Below are 16,924 nucleotides of genomic sequence, written 5' to 3'. Positions count from 1 at the left end.
GGCTCCTCCCATTTACCATGTTAGGCTCCTCCCCTTTACCACGTTAGGCTCCTCCCCTTCACCATGTTAGGCTCCTCCCATTTACAACATTAAGCTCCTCCCCTTTACAGTATTAAGCTCCTCCCCTTTACCACGTTAGGCTCCTCCCATTTACCATGTTAGGCTCCTCCCCTTTACCACGTTAGGCCCCTCCCCTTTACCATGTTAGGCTCCTCCTCTTTACCACATTAGACTCCTCCCCTTTACCACGTTAGCCCCCCCTTTACAACGTTAGGCTCCTCCCCTTTACAACATTAAGCTCCTCCCCTTTACCACATCAGACTCCTCCCCTTTACCATGTTAGGCCCCTCCTCTTTACACCGTTAGGCTCCTCCCCTTTACCATGTTAGGCTCCTCCTCTGTACCACAGTAGACTCCTCCCCTTTATAACATAAAGCTCCTCCCCTTTACCATGTTAGGCTCCCCCCCTTTACAACATTAAGCTCCTCCTCTTTATCACATTAAGCTCCTCCCATTTAGCACGTTAGGCTCCTCCCCTTTACCACATTAGGCTCCTCCCCTTGACCACATTAGGACACTGACTCTGATTGACCTGTATTACACTTGTACAGCTCATGGTGCTGTACAATACAGCCTCTCGGACAGTTTCTTGAATTTCCGCTAGTTAATATAGCTACTCCTCGACTTTTAGATGTCCCAGCACTAAAGGATACGTGTCCTACCCAGTCCCTACATAATTTAACTGATTCCTGGGGACAACAATGTGTTTCCTGCAAGAATACTACATCTTGTTTTTTAGTTTTCAGATGCCCCAGTATTTTCTTCCTTTTAATTGGACAGCCCAGGCCATTCACATTCCAGGCTGAATAACATAATGTCCTCCCACTGCTAGTCATAAGCAATCTTAAAGTATTTTACTGTAGAATAAGTGGCCATTCTATTATGATATAAGATCCATGGTGCAACATTCATTATACATATTGACAAGAAAAAAAAGAAAAAAACAACATAAAACCAACACCGTAGTGATGTCAATAAACAGGCGAATGAGTTCTTGCAAAATCCCGTAGTTGAAAATATCTAAAGAAATCCGAACTGGTTAATCCAAACATGGCTCGTAGCTGGTTGAAACTTGCAAATGACCCTTCCACATACACATCTTTTAATGAACGCAGACCCCCTCTGCCCAGGAACATAAAGCGCGGATCAAATTTGGCTGGTGCAAAGAGATGTTTTTTGCAGATGGGTGTTGATTGAGGAAGGGAAGACCACTTAAAATGTCCCCTTATTTGAGCCCAGAATTTCAGTGAGGCAACGACAAGGGGGTTAGATGTGTACTGTGAGTAAGGTAAGGGCAGGGTGCCGCATGCCAGAGCCTGTGGTGATGAAGCTATACAATACATGAATCAGATTCCAATTGGCACTAGCTGCTCTGTGGGGATGTAAACCAGAGTAAGAGTTTGTGCGCGTTTGCTGCCCAGTAATAAGATTGGAAGTTTGGTAAGCCAAGTCCACCTGAAGGTCTACTCCGCTGCATGGCAGCTTTGCAGATTCTAGGATGTTTACCCGCCCATATGAATTGAGAGACAACAGAGTCAATAGATTTGAAAAACGATCTAGGTAAAAAGATGGGAAGGCATTGGAAGAGGTATAGATAGCGAGGTAAAACGTTCATCTTGACTATTTGTACTCTCCCTGCTAGTGAAAGGGGTAAGTGGCTCCACCTTTGGAGGTCCAACTTAATTTGACGTGAGAGCTGCAAAGTTTTGTTCACGTAGGGACCTCATAGATCGTGTAATGACGACACCTTATGCTGGGCTTACACTAAAGGACTTTTAAAATACTTTGAAAAGACTGAAGACTGACACCCTCTCACATCTAAAGAGAATCAACTCACAATGCGGTGAACAAGTAGGACCAATCCACCCTGTCGAAGGCTTTCTCGGCATCAAGGGACACGATTACTTCTGGGTCAGAAGGGGAGGGTGGGGTGTGGATGATGCCGAGAAGCCTTCTAATGTTGGTGAATGAGTGTCGTTGTCTAATGAACCCCGTCTGGTCACATTAGACTCCTCCCCTTTACCACGTTAGGCCCCTCCCATTTACCACATACAGCTCCTCCCCTTTACCACATCAGACTCCCCCCCTTTACCACGTTAGGCCCCTCCCATTTACCATGTTAAGCTCCTCCCCTTTACAACATTAAGCTCCTCCCATTTATCATGTTAGGCCCCTCCCATTTACCATGTTAGGCTCCTCCCCTTTACAACATTAAGCTCCTCCCCTTTACCACGTTAGGCCCCTCCCCTTTACCACGTTAGGCTCCTCCCATTTACCATGTTAGGCTCCCCCCTTTACCACGTTAGGCCCCTCCCCTTTACAGCGTCAGGCTCCTCCCCTTTACCATGTTAGGCTCCTCCTCTTTACCACATTAGACTCCTCCCCTTTACAACATTAGGCCCCTCCCCTTTACCACGTTAGGCTCCTCCCCTTCACCATGTTAGGCTCCTCCCCTTTACAACATTAAGCTTCTCCCCTTTACAGTATTAAGCTCCTCCCCTTTACCATGTTAGGCTCCTCCTCTTTACCACATTAGACTCCTCCCCTTTACCACGTTAGCCCCCCCTTTACAACGTTAGGCTCCTCCCCTTTACAACATTAAGCTCCTCCCCTTTACCACATCAGACTCCTCCCCTTTACCATGTTAGGCCCCTCCTCTTTACACCGTTAGGCTCCTCCCCTTTACCATGTTAGGCTCCTCCTCTGTACCACAGTAGACTCCTCCCCTTTATAACATAAAGCTCCTCCCCTTTACCATGTTAGGCTCCTCCCCTTTACAACATTAAGCTCCTCCTCTTTATCACATTAAGCTCCTCCCATTTAGCACGTTAGGCTCCTCCCCTTTACCACATTAGGCTCCTCCCCTTGACCACATTAGGACACTGACTCTGATTGACCTGTATTACACTTGTACAGCTCATGGTGCTGTACAATACAGCCTCTCGGACAGTTTCTTGAATTTCCGCTAGTTAATATAGCTACTCCTCGACTTTTAGATGTCCCAGCACTAAAGGATACGTGTCCTACCCAGTCCCTACATAATTTAACTGATTCCTGGGGACAACAATGTGTTTCCTGCAAGAATACTACATCTTGTTTTTTAGTTTTCAGATGCCCCAGTATTTTCTTCCTTTTAATTGGACAGCCCAGGCCATTCACATTCCAGGCTGAATAACATAATGTCCTCCCACTGCTAGTCATAAGCAATCTTAAAGTATTTTACTGTAGAATAAGTGGCCATTCTATTATGATATAAGATCCATGGTGCAACATTCATTATACATATTGACAAGAAAAAAAAGAAAAAAACAACATAAAACCAACACCGTAGTGATGTCAATAAACAGGCGAATGAGTTCTTGCAAAATCCCGTAGTTGAAAATATCTAAAGAAATCCGAACTGGTTAATCCAAACATGGCTCGTAGCTGGTTGAAACTTGCAAATGACCCTTCCACATACACATCTTTTAATGAACGCAGACCCCCTCTGCCCAGGAACATAAAGCGCGGATCAAATTTGGCTGGTGCAAAGAGATGTTTTTTGCAGATGGGTGTTGATTGAGGAAGGGAAGACCACTTAAAATGTCCCCTTATTTGAGCCCCGAATTTCAGTGAGGCAACGACAAGGGGGTTAGATGTGTACTGTGAGTAAGGTAAGGGCAGGGTGCCGCATGCCAGAGCCTGTGGTGATGAAGCTATACAATACATGAATCAGATTCCAATTGGCACTAGCTGCTCTGTGGGGATGTAAACCAGAGTAAGAGTTTGTGCGCGTTTGCTGCCCAGTAATAAGATTGGAAGTTTGGTAAGCCAAGTCCACCTGAAGGTCTACTCCGCTGCATGGCAGCTTTGCAGATTCTAGGATGTTTACCCGCCCATATGAATTGAGAGACAACAGAGTCAATAGATTTGAAAAACGATCTAGGTAAAAAGATGGGAAGGCATTGGAAGAGGTATAGATAGCGAGGTAAAACGTTCATCTTGACTATTTGTACTCTCCCTGCTAGTGAAAGGGGTAAGTGGCTCCACCTTTGGAGGTCCAACTTAATTTGACGTGAGAGCTGCAAAGTTTTGTTCACGTAGGGACCTCATAGATCGTGTAATGACGACACCTTATGCTGGGCTTACACTAAAGGACTTTTAAAATACTTTGAAAAGACTGAAGACTGACACCCTCTCACATCTAAAGAGAATCAACTCACAATGCGGTGAACAAGTAGGACCAATCCACCCTGTCGAAGGCTTTCTCGGCATCAAGGGACACGATTACTTCTGGGTCAGAAGGGGAGGGTGGGGTGTGGATGATGCCGAGAAGCCTTCTAATGTTGGTGAATGAGTGTCGTTGTCTAATGAACCCCGTCTGGTCACATTAGACTCCTCCCCTTTACCACGTTAGGCCCCTCCCATTTACCACATACAGCTCCTCCCCTTTACCACATCAGACCCCCCCCCTTTACCACGTTAGGCCCCTCCCATTTACCATGTTAGGCTCCTCCCCTTTACAACATTAAGCTCCTCCCCTTTACCACGTTAGGCCCCTCCCCTTTACCACGTTAGGCTCCTCCCATTTACCATGTTAGGCTCCCCCCTTTACCACGTTAGGCCCCTCCCCTTTACAGCGTCAGGCTCCTCCCCTTTACCATGTTAGGCTCCTCCTCTTTACCACATTAGACTCCTCCCCTTTACCACGTTAGGCCCCTCCCCTTTACCACATTAGGCCCCTCCCCTTTACAGCGTTAGGCTCCTCCCCTTCACCATGTTAGGCTCCTCCCATTTACAACATTAAGCTCCCCCCCTTTACAGTATTAAGCTCCTCCCCTTTACCACATTAGGCTCCTCCCATTTACCATGTTAGGCTCCTCCCCTTTACCACGTTAGGCTCCTCCCCTTCACCATGTTAGGCTCCTCCCATTTACAACATTAAGCTCCTCCCCTTTACAGTATTAAGCTCCTCCCCTTTACCACGTTAGGCTCCTCCCATTTACCATGTTAGGCTCCTCCCCTTTACCACGTTAGGCCCCTCCCCTTTACCATGTTAGGCTCCTCCTCTTTACCACATTAGACTCCTCCCCTTTACCACGTTAGCCCCCCCTTTACAACGTTAGGCTCCTCCCCTTTACAACATTAAGCTCCTCCCCTTTACCACATCAGACTCCTCCCCTTTACCATGTTAGGCCCCTCCTCTTTACACCGTTAGGCTCCTCCCCTTTACCATGTTAGGCTCCTCCTCTGTACCACAGTAGACTCCTCCCCTTTATAACATAAAGCTCCTCCCCTTTACCATGTTAGGCTCCTCCCCTTTACAACATTAAGCTCCTCCTCTTTATCACATTAAGCTCCTCCCATTTAGCACGTTAGGCTCCTCCCCTTTACCACATTAGGCTCCTCCCCTTGACCACATTAGGACACTGACTCTGATTGACCTGTATTACACTTGTACAGCTCATGGTGCTGTACAATACAGCCTCTCGGACAGTTTCTTGAATTTCCGCTAGTTAATATAGCTACTCCTCGACTTTTAGATGTCCCAGCACTAAAGGATACGTGTCCTACCCAGTCCCTACATAATTTAACTGATTCCTGGGGACAACAATGTGTTTCCTGCAAGAATACTACATCTTGTTTTTTAGTTTTCAGATGCCCCAGTATTTTCTTCCTTTTAATTGGACAGCCCAGGCCATTCACATTCCAGGCTGAATAACATAATGTCCTCCCACTGCTAGTCATAAGCAATCTTAAAGTATTTTACTGTAGAATAAGTGGCCATTCTATTATGATATAAGATCCATGGTGCAACATTCATTATACATATTGACAAGAAAAAAAAGAAAAAAACAACATAAAACCAACACCGTAGTGATGTCAATAAACAGGCGAATGAGTTCTTGCAAAATCCCGTAGTTGAAAATATCTAAAGAAATCCGAACTGGTTAATCCAAACATGGCTCGTAGCTGGTTGAAACTTGCAAATGACCCTTCCACATACACATCTTTTAATGAACGCAGACCCCCTCTGCCCAGGAACATAAAGCGCGGATCAAATTTGGCTGGTGCAAAGAGATGTTTTTTGCAGATGGGTGTTGATTGAGGAAGGGAAGACCACTTAAAATGTCCCCTTATTTGAGCCCAGAATTTCAGTGAGGCAATGACAAGGGGGTTAGATGTGTACTGTGAGTAAGGTAAGGGCAGGGTGCCGCATGCCAGAGCCTGTGGTGATGAAGCTATACAATACATGAATCAGATTCCAATTGGCACTAGCTGCTCTGTGGGGATGTAAACCAGAGTAAGAGTTTGTGCGCGTTTGCTGCCCAGTAATAAGATTGGAAGTTTGGTAAGCCAAGTCCACCTGAAGGTCTACTCCGCTGCATGGCAGCTTTGCAGATTCTAGGATGTTTACCCGCCCATATGAATTGAGAGACAACAGAGTCAATAGATTTGAAAAACGATCTAGGTAAAAAGATGGGAAGGCATTGGAAGAGGTATAGATAGCGAGGTAAAACGTTCATCTTGACTATTTGTACTCTCCCTGCTAGTGAAAGGGGTAAGTGGCTCCACCTTTGGAGGTCCAACTTAATTTGACGTGAGAGCTGCAAAGTTTTGTTCACGTAGGGACCTCATAGATCGTGTAATGACGACACCTTATGCTGGGCTTACACTAAAGGACTTTTAAAATACTTTGAAAAGACTGAAGACTGACACCCTCTCACATCTAAAGAGAATCAACTCACAATGCGGTGAACAAGTAGGACCAATCCACCCTGTCGAAGGCTTTCTCGGCATCAAGGGACACGATTACTTCTGGGTCAGAAGGGGAGGGTGGGGTGTGGATGATGCCGAGAAGCCTTCTAATGTTGGTGAATGAGTGTCGTTGTCTAATGAACCCCGTCTGGTCACATTAGACTCCTCCCCTTTACCACGTTAGGCCCCTCCCATTTACCACATACAGCTCCTCCCCTTTACCACATCAGACTCCCCCCCTTTACCACGTTAGGCCCCTCCCATTTACCATGTTAGGCTCCTCCCCTTTACAACATTAAGCTCCTCCCCTTTACCACGTTAGGCCCCTCCCCTTTAACACGTTAGGCTCCTCCCATTTACCATGTTAGGCTCCCCCCTTTACCACGTTAGGCCCCTCCCCTTTACAGCGTCAGGCTCCTCCCCTTTACCATGTTAGGCTCCTCCTCTTTACCACATTAGACTCCTCCCCTTTACCACGTTAGGCCCCTCCCCTTTACCACATTAGGCCCCTCCCCTTCACCATGTTAGGCTCCTCCCATTTACAACATTAAGCTCCTCCCCTTTACAGTATTAAGCTCCTCCCCTTTACCACGTTAGGCTCCTCCCATTTACCATGTTAGGCTCCTCCCCTTTACCACGTTAGGCTCCTCCCCTTCACCATGTTAGGCTCCTCCCATTTACAACATTAAGCTCCTCCCCTTTACAGTATTAAGCTCCTCCCCTTTACCACGTTAGGCTCCTCCCATTTACCATGTTAGGCTCCTCCCCTTTACCACGTTAGGCCCCTCCCCTTTACCATGTTAGGCTCCTCCTCTTTACCACATTAGACTCCTCCCCTTTACCACGTTAGCCCCCCCTTTACAACGTTAGGCTCCTCCCCTTTACAACATTAAGCTCCTCCCCTTTACCACATCAGACTCCTCCCCTTTACCATGTTAGGCCCCTCCTCTTTACACCGTTAGGCTCCTCCCCTTTACCATGTTAGGCTCCTCCTCTGTACCACAGTAGACTCCTCCCCTTTATAACATAAAGCTCCTCCCCTTTACCATGTTAGGCTCCCCCCCTTTACAACATTAAGCTCCTCCTCTTTATCACATTAAGCTCCTCCCATTTAGCACGTTAGGCTCCTCCCCTTTACCACATTAGGCTCCTCCCCTTGACCACATTAGGACACTGACTCTGATTGACCTGTATTACACTTGTACAGCTCATGGTGCTGTACAATACAGCCTCTCGGACAGTTTCTTGAATTTCCGCTAGTTAATATAGCTACTCCTCGACTTTTAGATGTCCCAGCACTAAAGGATACGTGTCCTACCCAGTCCCTACATAATTTAACTGATTCCTGGGGACAACAATGTGTTTCCTGCAAGAATACTACATCTTGTTTTTTAGTTTTCAGATGCCCCAGTATTTTCTTCCTTTTAATTGGACAGCCCAGGCCATTCACATTCCAGGCTGAATAACATAATGTCCTCCCACTGCTAGTCATAAGCAATCTTAAAGTATTTTACTGTAGAATAAGTGGCCATTCTATTATGATATAAGATCCATGGTGCAACATTCATTATACATATTGACAAGAAAAAAAAGAAAAAAACAACATAAAACCAACACCGTAGTGATGTCAATAAACAGGCGAATGAGTTCTTGCAAAATCCCGTAGTTGAAAATATCTAAAGAAATCCGAACTGGTTAATCCAAACATGGCTCGTAGCTGGTTGAAACTTGCAAATGACCCTTCCACATACACATCTTTTAATGAACGCAGACCCCCTCTGCCCAGGAACATAAAGCGCGGATCAAATTTGGCTGGTGCAAAGAGATGTTTTTTGCAGATGGGTGTTGATTGAGGAAGGGAAGACCACTTAAAATGTCCCCTTATTTGAGCCCAGAATTTCAGTGAGGCAACGACAAGGGGGTTAGATGTGTACTGTGAGTAAGGTAAGGGCAGGGTGCCGCATGCCAGAGCCTGTGGTGATGAAGCTATACAATACATGAATCAGATTCCAATTGGCACTAGCTGCTCTGTGGGGATGTAAACCAGAGTAAGAGTTTGTGCGCGTTTGCTGCCCAGTAATAAGATTGGAAGTTTGGTAAGCCAAGTCCACCTGAAGGTCTACTCCGCTGCATGGCAGCTTTGCAGATTCTAGGATGTTTACCCGCCCATATGAATTGAGAGACAACAGAGTCAATAGATTTGAAAAACGATCTAGGTAAAAAGATGGGAAGGCATTGGAAGAGGTATAGATAGCGAGGTAAAACGTTCATCTTGACTATTTGTACTCTCCCTGCTAGTGAAAGGGGTAAGTGGCTCCACCTTTGGAGGTCCAACTTAATTTGACGTGAGAGCTGCAAAGTTTTGTTCACGTAGGGACCTCATAGATCGTGTAATGACGACACCTTATGCTGGGCTTACACTAAAGGACTTTTAAAATACTTTGAAAAGACTGAAGACTGACACCCTCTCACATCTAAAGAGAATCAACTCACAATGCGGTGAACAAGTAGGACCAATCCACCCTGTCGAAGGCTTTCTCGGCATCAAGGGACACGATTACTTCTGGGTCAGAAGGGGAGGGTGGGGTGTGGATGATGCCGAGAAGCCTTCTAATGTTGGTGAATGAGTGTCGTTGTCTAATGAACCCCGTCTGGTCACATTAGACTCCTCCCCTTTACCACGTTAGGCCCCTCCCATTTACCACATACAGCTCCTCCCCTTTACCACATCAGACTCCCCCCCTTTACCACGTTAGGCCCCTCCCATTTACCATGTTAAGCTCCTCCCCTTTACAACATTAAGCTCCTCCCATTTATCATGTTAGGCCCCTCCCATTTACCATGTTAGGCTCCTCCCCTTTACAACATTAAGCTCCTCCCCTTTACCACGTTAGGCCCCTCCCCTTTACCACGTTAGGCTCCTCCCATTTACCATGTTAGGCTCCCCCCTTTACCACGTTAGGCCCCTCCCCTTTACAGCGTCAGGCTCCTCCCCTTTACCATGTTAGGCTCCTCCTCTTTACCACATTAGACTCCTCCCCTTTACAACATTAGGCCCCTCCCCTTTACCACGTTAGGCTCCTCCCCTTCACCATGTTAGGCTCCTCCCCTTTACAACATTAAGCTTCTCCCCTTTACAGTATTAAGCTCCTCCCCTTTACCATGTTAGGCTCCTCCTCTTTACCACATTAGACTCCTCCCCTTTACCACGTTAGGCCCCCCCTTTACAACGTTAGGCTCCTCCCCTTTACAACAGTAAGCTCCTCCCCTTTACCACATCAGACTCCTCCCCTTTACCATGTTAGGCCCCTCCCCTTCACAACGTTAGGCTCCTCCCCTTTACCATGTTAGGCTCCTCCTCTGTACCACAGTAGACTCCTCCCCTTTATAACATAAAGCTCCTCCCCTTTACCATGTTAGGCTCCTCCCCTTTACAACATTAAGCTCCTCCTCTTTATCACATTAAGCTCCTCCCATTGAGCACATTAAGCTCCTCCCCTTTACCACATTAGGCTCCTCCCCTTGACCACATTAGGACACTGACTCTGATTGACCTGTATTACACTTGTACAGCTCATGGTGCTGTACAATACAGCCTCTCGGACAGTTTCTTGAATTTCCGCTAGTTAATATAGCTACTCCTCGACTTTTAGATGTCCCAGCACTAAAGGATACGTGTCCTACCCAGTCCCTACATAATTTAACTGATTCCTGGGGACAACAATGTGTTTCCTGCAAGAATACTACATCTTGTTTTTTAGTTTTCAGATGCCCCAGTATTTTCTTCCTTTTAATTGGACAGCCCAGGCCATTCACATTCCAGGCTGAATAACATAATGTCCTCCCACTGCTAGTCATAAGCAATCTTAAAGTATTTTACTGTAGAATAAGTGGCCATTCTATTATGATATAAGATCCATGGTGCAACATTCATTATACATATTGACAAGAAAAAAACGAAAAAAACAACATAAAACCAACACCGTAGTGATGTCAATAAACAGGCGAATGAGTTCTTGCAAAATCCCGTAGTTGAAAATATCTAAAGAAATCCGAACTGGTTAATCCAAACATGGCTCGTAGCTGGTTGAAACTTGCAAATGACCCTTCCACATACACATCTTTTAATGAACGCAGACCCCCTCTGCCCAGGAACATAAAGCGCGGATCAAATTTGGCTGGTGCAAAGAGATGTTTTTTGCAGATGGGTGTTGATTGAGGAAGGGAAGACCACTTAAAATGTCCCCTTATTTGAGCCCAGAATTTCAGTGAGGCAACGACAAGGGGGTTAGATGTGTACTGTGAGTAAGGTAAGGGCAGGGTGCCGCATGCCAGAGCCTGTGGTGATGAAGCTATACAATACATGAATCAGATTCCAATTGGCACTAGCTGCCCAGTAATAAGATTGGAAGTTTGGTAAGCCAAGTCCACCTGAAGGTCTACTCCGCTGCATGGCAGCTTTGCAGATTCTAGGATGTTTACCCGCCCATATGAATTGAGAGACAACAGAGTCAATAGATTTGAAAAACGATCTAGGTAAAAAGATGGGAAGGCATTGGAAGAGGTATAGATAGCCAGGTAAAACGTTCATCTTGACTATTTGTACTCTCCCTGCTAGTGAAAGGGGTAAGTGGCTCCACCTTTGGAGGTCCAACTTAATTTGACGTGAGAGCTGCAAAGTTTTGTTCACGTAGGGACCTCATAGATCGTGTAATGACGACACCTTATGCTGGGCTTACACTAAAGGACTTTTAAAATACTTTGAAAAGACTGAAGACTGACACCCTCTCACATCTAAAGAGAATCAACTCACAGCTGCATACAAATAGTCATTAGTTCTCAGTCACAGACTGAGATTTTGAAAAGACAGGGGGTCTCATATGGCAAGACTACAACTAGATTCCTTTTGAAATTAATATAATTTCCAATCCTGCTACGGGGGATTAAAAGTGATTTCAGTGAAATAAAAAGTTTTTTTTAGCAGGTAAAATGGACTGGGTGAATAAAAAACTATATGCCCTAATCACGTAGGCTTTGTGTCATGCATGATCACGTTAAAAACTGCAAACGCGATTGTGATTATATTTAATAAAAAAAAAGTTAAATCAATATTCCGAGCGGGGGACATCCTGTAGTTATTTGACCAAATGTATATGCTGATATCGTCCCAAAATAACTCTCACTCCTAAGCCTGTATTTGACGGTAAAGTGTTGAGGTTGCGCGTGACAGCCTGGTTCTCCAGTCGAGGCTTCTACGTGAAAGTGTCCGGCAAAAGTGCCTCACAGCTGGACACAGGTCGTGACTAATGCCGCTCCTCCTGCGTCGTGTCTGGTGCTGGAGAGAGTGTGACTGTGTTCACGTCATTTCGCTTGAGCCAACCCCTTAAGACTAACGATAATATCAAACCTGTTTGATAATGTCGGAACGTCAAGACGGGGAGAAGACTGGCTGAAATCGGGTCGGAAGACCACCATACACCAAACGACTGAGATTACGGGAATGCGCCACAACTCCAGCAAGACTCCCGTGATTTCAGTCCGACATTAGAAGATTGTCTGTGACTGTCAAATCGCGTGAAAAGTCGTGTAGTGTAAGCCCAGCATAAGTATTTAAACTCTGAGCTGGAAAACTGGAACGGGATAGACGGTGCTGGGATGTCCAAGGCTGGCTGATTAATTGAAAAACATTCACTTTTTTGAACATTTAATGTTAATGTATCCCGAAAAAGTGCTGAAGGAGTGAAGGATTGATATGATCCGAGGAATACTAGACAACGGGTTCCTTACGTACAAAAACAGGTCATCTGCGTAAAGGGAGACTGTGTGTTCAGTTCCCCATCGCTGGATGCCCAGAAAACCTCTTTCCATTTTGAGTGCTATCGAGAGTGGCTCTATGGCGATGGCGAAGAGAAGAGGGGAAAGCGGGCACCCCTGGCGCATTCCACGTGAAAGGGGAAAAGTCTTTGAACGAGAAGTATTTGTGCATACGGATGCTTGAGGAGAGGTGTAAAGCAATCGAATCCAAGATATAAAATTGCCTCCAAAGCCAAAACGCTGCAATGCGGTGAACAAGTAGGACCACTCCACCCTGTCGAAGGCTTTCTCGGCATCAAGGGACACGATTACTTCTGGGTCAGAAGGGGAGGGTGGGGTGTGGATGATGCCGAGAAGCCTTCTAATGTTGGTGAATGAGTGTCGTTGTCTAATGAACCCCGTCTGGTCTTCTGACACGATGGAGGTCATAACAGTCTCCAACCGACGTGAAATGGCCTTCGCAAGTATTTTAACATCAACAGACAGTAACGATATCGGACGGAAAGACGCACAGTTTAAGGGATCTTTGTCCTTCTTTAATATAAGAGAAATTGAGGCCTGGGTGAGGGTGGGTGGCAAGCAGCCCTGCTGGAGCGACTGTGTAAACATCCTTAGTAGTAATGGAGCTAATTTTTCTATACATTTAAAAAAAAAATCCACCGGGTGATTTATTATTATTCATCAGTTTAATTGCTTCGGTAATCTCATTAAGTTGCAAAGGGCTGTCCAGCATCTGTCTGTTATCCTCTGAAATTGCGGGCACGTCTAGTGCTGTGAAAGATTCTATGCTATCCAAAGTTTTGAGGGCTTGATGCACTTGCTGCACAGTAAAAGGTAAAAAATTAAAAGGTTCTCCTGAAAACCTTGGAGTTTCTGTGCAGGGAGACACAGGGGTAGCTCCTGTAGAGTCAAACAAAGAACCAGATGATACAAAATGATTATTAAAGGTCACATATTATGCTAAATGCACTTTTTAAATGTGTTCTAACATATCTATGGGTCCACGGTGTGCCTAGAGACTGCCAAAATATTAAAAAAAATAACAATCTCTCCTTTTCTCACTCTCCCCCTTTCTGAAACCCCCACCCCTCCCCCCGAATATACTCCAGTCAGAATTCTCCCCTTTTCTGACCTCAAAAACTGGAAAGCCAGAAGCTTCCACTATGCAGCCCACACCCCTATTTCTTATTGGTCCACAGCTCTGGCAGACAGAGGGCGAGGCATATCTGGCTTCGCTTCCGGACAGGGGGCGGGGGGAGCTCAAAGATTGTATATTTACGAGGGGAGCTGCAGCTCTTTTTAAAAAATAGGCCATTGTGAGATTAGCTGAACATCAGCATAGTACAATAAATTATCTGAAAGTTTTTTTCAGCAAACAATTAAAGAAAAACGTATTAGGGACCACTAAGACCATATAATATGGTGTATAATAGAACCGAAAAGTGTATAATATGGGAGCTTTAAAACAATTTAGAACCTCAGTTCTATCATAGACTGGGACCGAATCTTTTAGAACAAATGTCGGAAGAGCCTGAGGGCTTTTACTTACAGATATAGATTTAATCACTTTCCAAAATTTCTGTGGATTATAAAGGTACTCAGTTGTGACAGATAAGTAATATTCAGATTTAGCCTTTTTGATAAGGGAAGTGCATTTGTTCCATAGTTGCCTGAAAATAGACCAGTCAGAGGCAAAATCACTTTTTCTGGCTTTGGCCCATGCCACATTACGTTGATGGATGGTATCTGAAAACTCTGGGGAAAACCAGGGATTATCTCGTCCCTTAACCCTGAATTTCCCAATCGGGGCATGTTTATTTACAATTTTCACAAAATGTTCCTTAAAGAATGTCCAAGCTAACTCAACATCCGGCAAAATACCTATGTGTGTCATGGTCTGTCTTTGTCCTGTCTTGTTTTGGTGTTTCCTGTTTTATTTTGGTATGTCTGTCTTGTTCCTCCCCATGTCCTGTCAAGTTTCCCTCCTGTTTGATTACTGCTCCCTTCCCTAATGTGTTTCACCTGTCCCTCGTTGTCTACCCGGTCTTGTGTGTGTGTATATAACTCCCAGTGTTTCTTTGTTCCCTGTCCGAGCATTGTACCTGTTGGTGAGTCTGTCCTGTGTATGTTCTGTTCCTGGACTTTTTGCCTGTTGGCCTTTTTGTTACATTTTTGGACGATAAATCTTCTAGTTTAACTTTCTGCATCTGGGTCCTACTTGCCTGCCTGTCTGCCACTTACCGTAACAATGTGCCCCCAATTTACCAAAGACAAATCACGATGAAAAGCATATTCATTAAATATTTTTAAATTCCTCTTGAAAATAATGCGTGGTTTACGTTTGGGGATTTTTGTGTCCCTGCAAGTAGCAACAACACAATGATCACTCAAATCATTGCAGAAAACTCCCAAGGATGACAATTTATGAGGAACATTTGTTAGAATTAGATCAATCAAAGTGGACTTTTCAGAATTTTTAAGATTTGGCCTTGTAGGTAGGTTGACCAGCTGGGTAAGATTAGTCACAGAAAGATTTAAATTAATCCGAAACTTCATTTAGCCAATCCCAATTCAGATCTCCAGCCATTAAAAGCTCATTATAATTTAATTTGGACAAAAGATGCTGCAATGACGATAATGCCTCCTTTGTGGCAGATGGAGGCCTATAGCACCAAACAACAGTCATAGAGAGGGACTTTGCTATTTCCACCTTCAATGCCAAAAATTCTAATTGCTTACAGATAGACTCAGACAGAACAATTGAAGCATCAAATCTTGATTTAACGAAAATGGCTACACCACCACCTTTCTTGGGCCTATCAGTACGATAAACATTGTATCCGATTATGTTAATGTCTTCATTTGTAATAGATTGTCAGCCAAGTTTCTGAGATGACCACAATATCTGCATCTGTTGATCTAACCCAAATTCTGACCATGTCCAACTTTGGTACTAAGCTATGCACATTAAGATGAATACATTTGAGACCAGACATTAATTTAAAATCAGCGGGAGTCTGGATACATTGCAATTCAGGACGAGGGTTTGATTGCACATCTCCAGACAGAAGTAAGAGTCGTACAATAATAGTGTTATGCAGTATTTTCATGTGTTAAAGCCAGGCAATGCCTTTCCTTAAGGGAAAGAGTAAGATTATATAAAGTAAAAAAACTTAGAAGTTTAGGTAAGTCCCTGGGTGGGTCCGACCACAGGTTTGAGGCCCAAACCAAATCAGACTGTGGTTGCTGAAAATGCCCGGCAGATGAAAGTGTCTCAGCTCTGAAGGGGTGTTATTACAGGGTTAGATCTTTTGCTCTCAAACCTCTATTTTAGAATATTGTGCTGAATAACCTGATAACACTCTCTTGCCCCCTGGTAAAGTAAATCCTTCATAATATCCACCAAAATCTCTCTCACTTATCTCTGTGTAATTTCCCCTGCTTCTTCAGTTTCCCAACTCGCATAGAAAAACTGTCTTGCCCTGACACTCTACTTTGCTTTAAAGCTCAACACAAACTGTATTTCCAATTTAAAGTATTTCAAGTTTAATTAAAGGCTCCCTTCCCATTTTAATTTTACAAGATGGACACTTTATAAGAACAAACAAACCAATTGTGTTGAGTTTGCATAACCATGGACTGTGGAAATGAGAAATAAAGGTCTGTTTCTAATGGTGCTGTGGAAAATATATTTTATGTTAGCTATTCTAGCACAGCTAATGTAACTACTACTCACACTTTTACCAGCTCAGGCAAGCTATTTGAGGGCTCTGTTTGGGGAATTTACAGTGATGTGGTGACTGTGTAAAACCAAAGTCATGCAACTACTTTGATACACTTCATGAAGCAATATTTCCACTCAGCAGCAGCAGCTTTTCATTCACATTACTAGCATGTGTCTATGAATGGCAATGGCAGTCTACCTGTAGGTCTGTCCTCCACTTTGGTCCAGATGGAAGCATGTCAAGATCACTATTGAATGTTTGTCATGAACTTGGGTAATCCCCTTCACTTTTCATGATCAGGTCAATATGTTAATGTCTCCATACTTGACAAAATATATATTGAATGAATTAAACTAATCAGCCTCAGCTCTACTTTGTATTTGTATTGTTAGCATGCTAACACGCACTACTAAGGGGGAGATCGTACTATCATATCTGCTTAATACAATCGGCATTTAAGCATAGTCATTGTGAGCATGCCAGCATGCTTTGTGTTAGCTTATACACCATGTATGCAGCTGTTGTTAATGACATTCTATCAAGTTGTTATTTCGCTAGACCCAGCCATTAATGTCAGCTATTAAAAG

At 44.4% G+C, this 16,924-nt stretch overlaps 1 protein-coding gene across 1 annotated transcript in view; it reads right to left on the bottom strand.

The window, feature by feature from the left end:
• Positions 1 to 16,924, bottom strand: part of agbl1 (AGBL carboxypeptidase 1) — a gene marked incomplete at both ends in the record, with an annotated part of 253,412 nt that overhangs the window by 160,540 nt on the left and 75,948 nt on the right. The gene's annotated exons all lie outside the window — the stretch shown is intronic.

Source organism: Ammodytes marinus (assembly GCF_949987685.1).
Source record: "Ammodytes marinus genome assembly, chromosome: 5".
Classification (NCBI taxonomy): Eukaryota; Metazoa; Chordata; class Actinopteri; order Uranoscopiformes; family Ammodytidae; genus Ammodytes; species Ammodytes marinus.
The sequence above is the reverse complement of the archived record's forward strand: the minus strand, read 5'-3'. Positions and strand labels throughout refer to the sequence as shown.